Source organism: Macrobrachium nipponense, chromosome 15, assembly GCF_015104395.2.
Source record: "Macrobrachium nipponense isolate FS-2020 chromosome 15, ASM1510439v2, whole genome shotgun sequence".
Taxonomy (NCBI): Eukaryota; Metazoa; Arthropoda; class Malacostraca; order Decapoda; family Palaemonidae; genus Macrobrachium; species Macrobrachium nipponense.
In genome coordinates, this window is record NC_087208.1 from 19,026,256 (window position 1) to 19,036,833 (window position 10,578).

Sequence of the window (10,578 nt, forward strand, 5' to 3'; positions counted from 1 at the left end):
ATGTACGTGGCCATGTATGCAAGTCATCTAATGGGAGAGAGAGTAGTGATGTTCCTAGTGTTGTGGTTGGTTCGTCGCAGGAGTTGCTGCTTGGATCCAGCCCAGACAGGTTGGTTGGCATTTCAGGCTGTTTGGCTGCTGGCTCTTCTGTTGGTTTACATGAAGAAGGCACGTTGGATAAGCCTGCACATTCTTCTCGACATCATTCTCCGTTGCCAGAGCAGGAGGGTGGAGACTTACAAGAGTTTTTGTTTTCCTTTACCGAAGTTGTCGATCTCATTCGTGGGTTCAACAATTTGGAGAGTAGGACTCAGGCTCGGTCATCTTTCACTCCTTCCTGCTTGGAAGCCTTGCTGTGGGCTACGCATGATCCCAAGTTGTCGTTTCAACTTCCCTTATCAGGGCATGTCCAGTTGGTCTTGCATAAGGTAAACACCTCTGTTTCAGGTCGGGATGGGTCTCTTAGTTCAAGGGGTTCTTCCAAGTTGCTTCCCCCACCACTAACGAGGCACAGGAAGTACAATGCTACAAACTCTGCCAACTTGATGTCACGTCATCTTAACCAGGATGTCATTCATCTGAAGCTAGGGTCAACTTTGGAGCAGGTGAGGTCAGTGGAGTCTACGGCAGCCTCCATGTTACAGACGGTTTCTTGCTTGGACTTCTGGTTGGTGGTCATTGCCAAGATAGCGTCTGACAGGTCCCCAGAGGGGTTGGTGAGTGCTTCTTCTCTTGCCAGTTTGTTGCAGTTTGGGGGCAAGGAGTTCTCGTATCTCACACACCGCAGCGTCAATTTATGGGCTAATCTTCTGATCAGAAGAGACGCGGCTTTGTCCAGGATAGAAAGATTGGTTGACCCTGAATCCTTGTTGTTTGTTTGTTTGTTTGTATGGTGTTTTTACATTGCATAGAACCAGTGGTTATTCAGCAACGGGACCAACGGCTTTACGTGACTTCCGAACCACGTCGAGAGTGAACTCCTATCACCAGAAATACACATCTCTCACTCCTCAATGGAATGGCTGAGAATCGAACCCGCGACCACCAAGGTGGGACACTAATACCATACCAATCACGCCACCCAGGCGCTCTGAATCCTTGTTGCCATTGAGGAATCGGGACCTTTTGGAATCTCAGTTTCTGTTCCCTCGTACTGAGCTGGAGGACGTGATAGACTGATGCCGGGCTGACACGAAGGACAGGTTAGTGCACCAGGCTGTGTCAAAGTCAGAGTCTTGTCCTTGGAGATGTCTGGCTCCTCCTCCTCCCTCTGCCCAGCAGCATTCATGAAGAACATTGCCTGGTAGGCCGTCTAGGAGCTCAGTTTCAGCAGGGCCTTCCCATTCGTCCCAGTCTAGGTCAGAGGACCTATGTCCCTTTCGCTCCCGCTCTTCTATGTCAAGAAGGGGCCCCAGGGGCAGAGGTATGGGGGGCCCATCGGTTGGGGCACTTCTCCCTCTCCTGTGCCACGGGTGGGGGGATGCCTGGCGGGCCACTGGGCCAAGTGGCAGTTATGGGGCAGAGAAGTGGGTAGTAGATGTCCTACAGGTGGGGTATCTACTGCCATTTGACTTCTCTACCCGGCTCTCGGACAAGCCCCTGCTCAGGTGGGTGTATCTCCCAGATTCTCCGAAGTTCTTAGCTCTCCTGGTGCCCAAGGCATCAGAAGGTTGGAGACCTGTGATCGACTTATCTAACTTGAATCATTTCATCAGGAAAACGAGGTTCAAGATGGAGACCCTACGATCAGTGTTGGCAGCTGCGAGGGAAAGCGACTTCATGTTGTCGATAGATTTGAAGGACTCATATGTCCAGATCGCTATTCATCTGTCGTCCAGAAAGTTCGGTAGAGCTCTCAGCCAGGTATATTCCAGGCAAACGGAATGTGGTCGCAGACAAACTCAGTTGTCAGAATCAGATCCTAAGCACAGCATGGTCTCTTCATCAAATAGTGGCAGACAAGCTCCTTCAGGTTTGGGGAAGACTCATACTGGACCTTTTTGCGACCCAATTCAACAGGAAGCTGGAGATATTGTTCAGCGGTTCCGGATCCTCTGGCGTTAGTGGAGGACACGTTCCAACATCCCTGGGATAACCTGGAGGTGTATGCCTTCCCTCCATTTTGTTTGATCCATCAAGTCCTGAATAGGTTGATGAGTTCGCGAGTCTCAGGGCTACGGCCGCAGGTGGAATGGTTTCCAGATCTGTGTTACAGCCGCACGTAGAAAGGTTCCACCAGTCAGTAAAATCCCTTCTCTTCACGGTTGGAGGCTATCAAGTATCTCCTCCGAGCGAGAGGCTTTTCTCACAGGACAGCAGGGCATATGTCCAGTAGTCTCAGAAGGTCGACCTCTGCAGTTTACCAAGGCAAATGGGCGATTTACTGTGATTGGTGTCGCAAACAGGGGTTTTTCTCCACTTGGAACCTCTATTCAGCACATAGCAGACTTTTTGACTTTCCTCAGAGATGAGAAAGGTTTGTCTGTTTCCACCATTAGAGGCTACAGGTTGGCCCTGAGTTTAGTGTTAAGTCTAGAGGTATTGAAATCTCCTCATCCTGGGAACTTTCCTTGCTAGTTAAAGGGTTTGAGCATCGTGTTTTCCTAGAGAGCTCAAGCCCCCAACGTGGGATGTTTCCTTGGTTTTGAGAAGTTTCACTCAAGCTCCATATGGGCCTTTGCATCATTTGTAAGGCAGGGATTTAACACTCAAAACAGTTTTCCTCGAGGAGAGTGGGGGAGCTGCATGGTCTGAGCTATGATGTGAAGCACACCAGGGGTTGGGGGTCAGTGTCCTTCGAATTTGTCCCGGAATTCATGGCTAAGACCCAGAATCCCTTGGTGCATGATGATAGGTTCGCCTCCTTTTCCATTCCATCACTGGATGACTCTGTGTGTGGTGATTCTCAAGAGCTTTTGTTATGGCAACTTAGGCCAGATTGTCATAGGCTTTCTTGTTAGCACGGGGCGTACAAAGAAAGAGGTGTCCAAAGAGGTGTCTTTTTGGATATGGGAAGCCATCAGACAGGCATACTTGACTCTTGATGATTCCGCCACCACGTCTGTGTATTGGTCCCTCTCTGGCTTTCAAGAAGAATTTGGCTGTTCATAGGGTGCTGAGCACTGGTACTTGGTTACGCCAGTCCACGTTCACCTCCTTCTATCTTGAGGATGTTGCCCATAGATCTATGGACATGTTTTCCCTGGGTCATGTGGTGGCTGCCCAACATTGTGTAACTCATCATTGCCCTTAACAGAGCACATTTGTATCTTACCCAAAATGATTGTGTGGATGAGGGAATGAGTGGATTGGCTGGTCTCTTTCTTTCTCTTGTACCTTTCCTTCTTCCTTCGGGCAGGTTGAGGAATAGACACATCAATCACTGGACTGGTCTGATACAGGTGAGTAAGGTAGTCATACTGATAGTTTGGTCGCTTGGTATACAAATAACCAACCCTCTATTTGGTAGCATATAGTAGTACCTCAGGATACGAAATTAATCCGTTCCAAAGCCGCCTTCGTAACCTGATTTTTTTGTATCTTGAACCACATTTTACATGTAAATTGCCTAATTCGTTCCAAGCCCTACAAAAACACCCCAGTAAATTTTATAATAAAGCTAAATTGACCAATAAACAATGAAATACAACAATTTGGACCATTCAATACCTAAACTAACTGTGATTAATTGTAAATAAAGTTTATTAGTGTACAGGGTACAAGAAATACTGTACGTACATGTAGTAAAATGTGGAACCTTACCTTTCGAGTGAGGCGATCTCTGAAATTGGCGACAGAGGAGGACAAATGGCAGAAAACATGAACACTTAACTTTACGAAACACATTAAAAAATGGCAGAAAACATTAACACTAAACTTTACGAAACACATTAACAAATGGGAGAAAACATTAACACTTACCTTGACAACCACCTGGAGAAGAGTGTGGTTGACCTCTCTCGGCCTTTACTCAGTTCATTGCCTGTCTTTGCTTGCGTTTCTATGAGTGTGTGCTTTCATTATGGCTTCTTTTGCTTCTTCTCAGCGACATCAACGTATGTGCCTGGGAACTCCAGGTTTCCTATGTTCCTGTTTTTTGGCTTCGTCAGCGACAGATCCTCACATCACTTGTAGCAGGTGTCGTTCTAACATTTGTGCAATAATGAATCCCCGCACGAAATGCTGTGCGTGGCCTAGAGAGCAGTGGAAGTTATTTTATAGTAAGTTGGAGCATTGTAGAGTTTATACTCTTCCCTCCTGGGAGGGATTTTCCTCTCTTCCCGATACTTTTCTCCGGGCGCTGTCACACCCCATACTAGTGTTGTGCCTTTGTCTCCTTCCTTTTCTTCCATCGATTTATTGTTGGAAGTATTGGGAGGCCCTCAGGCTGATTTATTATGTAATATCACCCCCTCTTCCTCGGAAGTTAATTTAATTCCCGAAAGAAAGGAGGCTTTTCCATCAGTTTCTTTAATTTCAGATTCGGAGGAGTCTAAAATGGCGGCACTCTGGGGTACGCTTGGGTTATGGGGTCAAGGAGGGTTTGCTGACGCACTTCTTGGATGCTCGCCACCACCCTCCTCATGCTGTCCAGGCCCTTCCCCCTCCTCCTGGCCTCGTCTTCATTGGTAGCCAAGGTCAGCCATATTGTATTGCTCCGCCAGTGACGATTGCCGCTTCTTCAAGTCAGAGGGAAGCCGTGGAGTCAGCCCCGCTAGTGACGTCACGGGGTCAGCCATTTTGTATCCCTCCGCCAGTGGCATCTGCTTCCCGTTCGGATCGAGGGGAAGCCGTGACGTCATCGCAGCTTTTGAGATCACTTCAATCGATGACGTTACTCCCAGTTGCCTCCACTGCGCTGCATCTCCCTTCCATGTTGTCGGCCCCTTCTCTTGCTGATCCGTCTGAGACTTTATGTCAGGCGGTTCTTAAGAGATTGGACTCTGTTTTAGAAGATAGATTTGCTGCCATGTCAGCTGGGGGACTGGAAGCAAGCGTGTTGCGTCGCCCCCGCCTGCTGCAAAGAGATTGTGTAAGGAGCCAGTTTTCTTCCTCTCCTTCTCCTCCATCTCCGCCGCGTCGGCGTATCAAGCATTGGAAGGCTAAGGACTTTGCCCATTCTTCGTCTGCGAGTGAGGAGCGGCACTCCCACGTTCCTGCGAGTGTTGGTGTTACTGAGAGTGTTAGTGTTTCTTCCCCTGTGCCTCTGCAGTGGCTGCTTCATCCTCTGCATCAAGTTGCGAGTGTGTTGCAACCTCCCATGTTCGTGCACGTGTTGCAGGTGCTTCCACTTCTCCTTCTCCCGGGCCTATTCGTCGCCATAAGGATCTCAAGGTGCCTGTCAAGAGGTCAAAGGTTGTGAGTGTGGAGTTAGTGCAGCAGGGTGTTTGCCTGCCCCTCTCCCTGGTACTTCCCAAGGTTCAACTCCGAAGGATTCTCGTTCTATTTTGAGTGTTTGAGACACCTCACCTACACACGTACGTGTGTCCATGCCACATGTGCATGTATGCAGCCATTTTCGAGAGTCATCTGTTGGGAGAGTGCATAGTGATGTCCCTAGTGGTGCAGTTGGTTCGTCCCGGGAGTTGGCGGTTGGTGTTTCGGGCTGTTTGGCTGCTGACTCTTCTGTTGGTTTACACAAGGAAGGTGCTTTAAATAAACCTGCACATCCTTCTCGTCGTCAGTCTCTGTTGCCGGAGCAGGAGGGAGACACACAAGAGTTTTTGTCTTCCTTTATAGAAGTTGTTGATCTCATTCATGGGTTCAACAATTTGGAGAGTAGGATTCAGGCTTGGTCGTATTTCACTCCTTCCTGCTTGGAAGGCTTGCTGGGGGCTACGCAAGATCCCAAGTCATTGTTTCAACTTACCTTGTTGGGGCATGTCCAATTGGTCTTACATGAGGTAAACACCTCTGTTTCAGATTGGGACAGATCGCTTCACTCTAGGGGCTCAGCCAATTTGCTTCCCCCACCTCTCATGAGGTATAGGAAATACTATACTACAAACTCTGCATACTTGAAGTTGCATCATCTTAACCCAGACGTCATTCGTCTGAAGCCGGGGTTGACTTTGGAGCAGGTGAGGTTGGTAGCTCTGTCCCTGTATCAAAATAAAGTAATCAATGCATACTGTAAACTTGTAAAGTGTATTTTTGTCTTTTGAAAAATGCTTTCCCCAAGAAATTATTCCTTGAAGAGGCTTTTTATTATGAAGATATGCCATTAATATATAAGATAGGTGTTTCATTATGAAGAGAAGAGGCTTTTTATTATGAAGATATGCCATTAATATATAAGATAGGTGTTTCATTATGAAGATATGCCAATAACATATAAGATAAAAATGGTTTTGTTACATTTACACTTCATCGTCGATTTCAAACAACAATTTGATATTCTATGACAATAAGACTGCAGTGTTTGGAGAAGTTAATTACGTACTACCAAAACAATAATGAAGTTCGAATTAAAAATTAATGTTCGTTACTACTACCGTAATTACACTACTACTATTAACAATTCTAAAAGGTTACCAAATGATAAAGGTCACTGTGAACGCAATGGAACCCCATGTTTACATTTTTTGCTGGGCACTCGAAGTATAAGTTGATGTCAATGATGTGGAATTATTCCATGAGTAGGCTATTTATTATGAAGATATGTCAATAATGTATAAGGTGAGAATGGTTTTATTACCTTTATTGTCAGATAATGTCATAATGTGAATCTGTTCATGTATGTTGGTGGTTATCGGACAGTGGCCGAGGCTTAGCCTACCTATAAACATCATGTAGTAACCCAGACAAGCCTGCAATGCTGTGATTCATAACAGCGATATAGACTGAGAAGTGGTCCAAGGAAAAACCTGTGGTTAACTGATCCCGCGACTGCTGATCCACGACTAAGTGATGCCCCACTGTACAATGATTCATCCCATATATATCATTGTACGTCAATTAGTGACTGAGTTGTTGGATATCATTGTATCTAGCTTTTCACGGGCATCAGTCCCTCTCCAGTAGATATTTCTTCTGGCGCTGGACTGGTGGGTAGGCCCCCAGTCGGTTTAGGATGTCTGTACCTCCCTCCAAGTATGTCTATCATTTTGTTAAGGCCAAAGGTTTGTTCGTGTATGAACAAATGACAAATTTTCTAAGACAATTTGTATTTTTCATAGTTACAAACCTGAGGTCTTAACATTGCACAGTGGTCCCCCATATTCGCGGGGATGTGTACCAGACTGCCCCCGCAAATAGTTAGAATCTGCGAATAGTTGGAACCCCTAGAAAAATGCTGAAAACAGCCTATTGTGTTAGTTAAAACTCAAGAAAAACCCACTAAAAATTTTTATACTTGGTTATTTTAATAGTTTTGTATAACTGAATCACGAAAGTTAGGAAGGTGATAAATCCATAAATAAAGATATATGCCACGAAGGAAAAATAAACGAAGCAGGATCTGCGAGACCTTTCGACGTTAAACGTCCTTTACTGAGCAGAAACTGACATAAGTGTGGCAAAAAACAATACAAGAAGATTCGTATAACTGACAGATAGGGATTATAAAGAGATTAGTACCTAGAATCCGACACACCTGGAAGATGAGAAACCTTCCCAAACAAGCATACACAATGGGTGCAATTAAAGGTTTAAGACAATCATCTCAGATACAAGGACAAGACAATTAAAGGATTATAGGTGACAGCTATTCAGAACTTGGTAAACAAAACCATATTCACAATACATGTCAGATAGTTTTATCACAAAAAGTGCATTTTATGATGAAATTGATAAAAAATCTCAGGAATTTCTGGTTATTTCCTATACAAAAATACCAGGAACTGGAAAATTTTCCACGAATAATGGGGGGAAATGTTCCTGAGAGAAATCCCTGAATGCACAATCCCGCGAATACAGGGGGTCCACTGTACTGCCCACCTTTAGCCGCCCCTCTGTCTTCTTAACCCCCCAGATGCTGAAGCCTTGCCGAGGATGGGGGGGTTTAGGGTTCAGCAGCTGGGTTCTGATGCCTGGTGGGAACTGCTTTCTCGCTGGGCCTTGGTGCCCAGCTCTTGATCCAACTAAATAAGTCAGCCCTTTTCCTTATACTAAAAACTTTTAATCTTTCTGCTTCCTCCCTCTATAAGATATGGATTTTATGTTAATGACTTTTGGCTTGGTTTTGGACATGATTTAAAATTATTCTTGGGATTTGAAGGAGGGTGAGGATGGACGGCATGCCATCTCACCCGTAGAACTCGAGTACTTGACGTGGTCGAGCGAGGGGAAAGTTTAATGTCAAACCATATCTTCAGTGCCGGGTCTGATCTCGACGGACATCATGACGCCTTAGGACTGGAGATAGGGTGTATATCTGGTAATTACCCCTAGGATGACCCTAATTAAAGGGATGACCCATCCTCTAAGTGTGACTCTATGGTGGGTATGGGGAATATCTGGATGAAATAAGTTTTTCACTTTATATGGCAACCCCCCCTCTTTCTGCTGATGACCCTATGCTTTCTTCAAAGGATTTGTCCGTGGAATCCCTCCAAAACTCTAGTATGGCTACTTTAGAGCCATACGTACCAACCACTCTGTCTCAAAAGAGAAGAACATTTAAAAGAATAACCATGGAAGATATTTTTTCTCCTCCAGTGTGGTCTCTGTATATCGCACTCAAAATAAACGAAGAAGTAACCCCTCTAAGTGACTTGGTTATATACCGTTCACTGAAGAAAATTCTTGGCTGTGACAATCCCCGATTCTCAGTCGAAAAAAACAAAATTATCATAAAGGCTAAATCTGAAGAAGAATAGAAAAAACTACTCGAAACTGCAAAACTTGGAATTCATGTAAATGCTTCTGACGAGGCCCATTATGTTGTTGGATAAACTTAGAATTGAAAATGACACCAATGAATCTGTGTGTGAAACATTAAAAGAAGTCCTGGAAGATCAAAAACATAATGTTAAATTGTTTATGAGAGAAAAAGTGCAGAAACTGGAAGAAGTCTGAAAAGAGCTAAAATTATTTTTTCACAGCAAGCAATTCCAACATATATGAAAATAGGAAACAAAAGAATAGCAATTAAAGAAGAACATCAAAAACCTATGCAATGTAAGATTTGCTTGAAATTTGAACATACAGCAAAACGATGCAAGTCTTTGGGCTCGCCTAGATGCTTTAAATGTGGCTACTTGGAGCATAGTAGTGATAAATGCACCAACCCCCCAAAAAATGCTTTTAACTGTAATGGTTCACACCATGCTTATGTAAGGGAATATGTATATTTCAGGTATCTCCAAGAAGCCCTTACCAGATGAAGAAAATTTGGTATAACGGTTAAGGAGGCTAAGGATGACCTAAAAGAAGAAGGAATGCAGCTTTCCTGCAAAACATTTGCAGATACGCTCAAACACCAAAGCAAAATCATATCCAATGATGTCTCACAAACTACCCAATCTTCTAACACCAGAAATCAAATAACTTTAGAAAATTCAGATAAAAACAATACCATGGAGATAAGTAACAAGTTCAAAGTAATTGACCAGCCTCGCAGTAGATGATCATCTTGATGAACAGAGAGAGGACATCTCTGATAATTTGCACCTTAAGAAATGCCAAAAGAAAGAAGAAAATATATCTCAAAAGATAATCCATCTCAAAAACAAACCAATAAATACTGAAGAAATTGAGGGAATGCTAAGAGAACTAGATAGAACAACAAATATAGGAAAGAGACCAAGAACAGAAAGTGAAACATCCTCACCTAAGAGAGATAACAACCTTCATAGTCCTAATAGTAAATGTCTGAAAACTACCAGTTCAGAAGAAACCATTGTTTATACCACCAATAGCATTGACCCTTCAGAAAATGATTCATCCGAAATGGTTTCACAGAAATCTAAGGAACCTACAAGAAAACCAAACATATAAGTCACTAGTAAGAGACTGCTATGCCACCAGATTATAGCAAAGGTGCTAGAAGCAAAATTCCGCTGTACAGCAACAAAAACATTATAAAAAGTTCCAATTCAAAAACTAAAGTGGACACAGTTATCTCAGTTCAGGGTCGTAAGACCGAGGAAAATAAGTAAAATTCACTTCTAAAAATAATAAGGACACTCCCTCATTCATATTGCAATGGAACATTCAAAGCATTAACAAAAACAAGTTAGAACTAGTTAAATTAATTGATGAATATAGCCCAATTTGTATCTGCCTCAATGAAACATTTTTATCTATTTCCTCCAGATTTACAAATAAATTTTACACATGTTATCAACCTTACTCTGCTAATCAGCAAGGTAATATGATTCTCATTAGAAAAGATGTACCTTTCACAATATATGATCTTTCATCTGGAATAAATGCTTGGCAGTTCAGATTCAACTAGAAGAAATTATTACGATTTGCTCTGTTTATCTAAGTCCAAATAATAATATAGATTTAGAAAAGTTGAATGACTTGGTCAAGAAGCTTCCCCAACCAATGTTAGTACTTCTAGGAGATTTCAATGCAAGACATTTATCATGGTATGAGGTAAAATCAAACTCCAGAGGCAACATTATACTT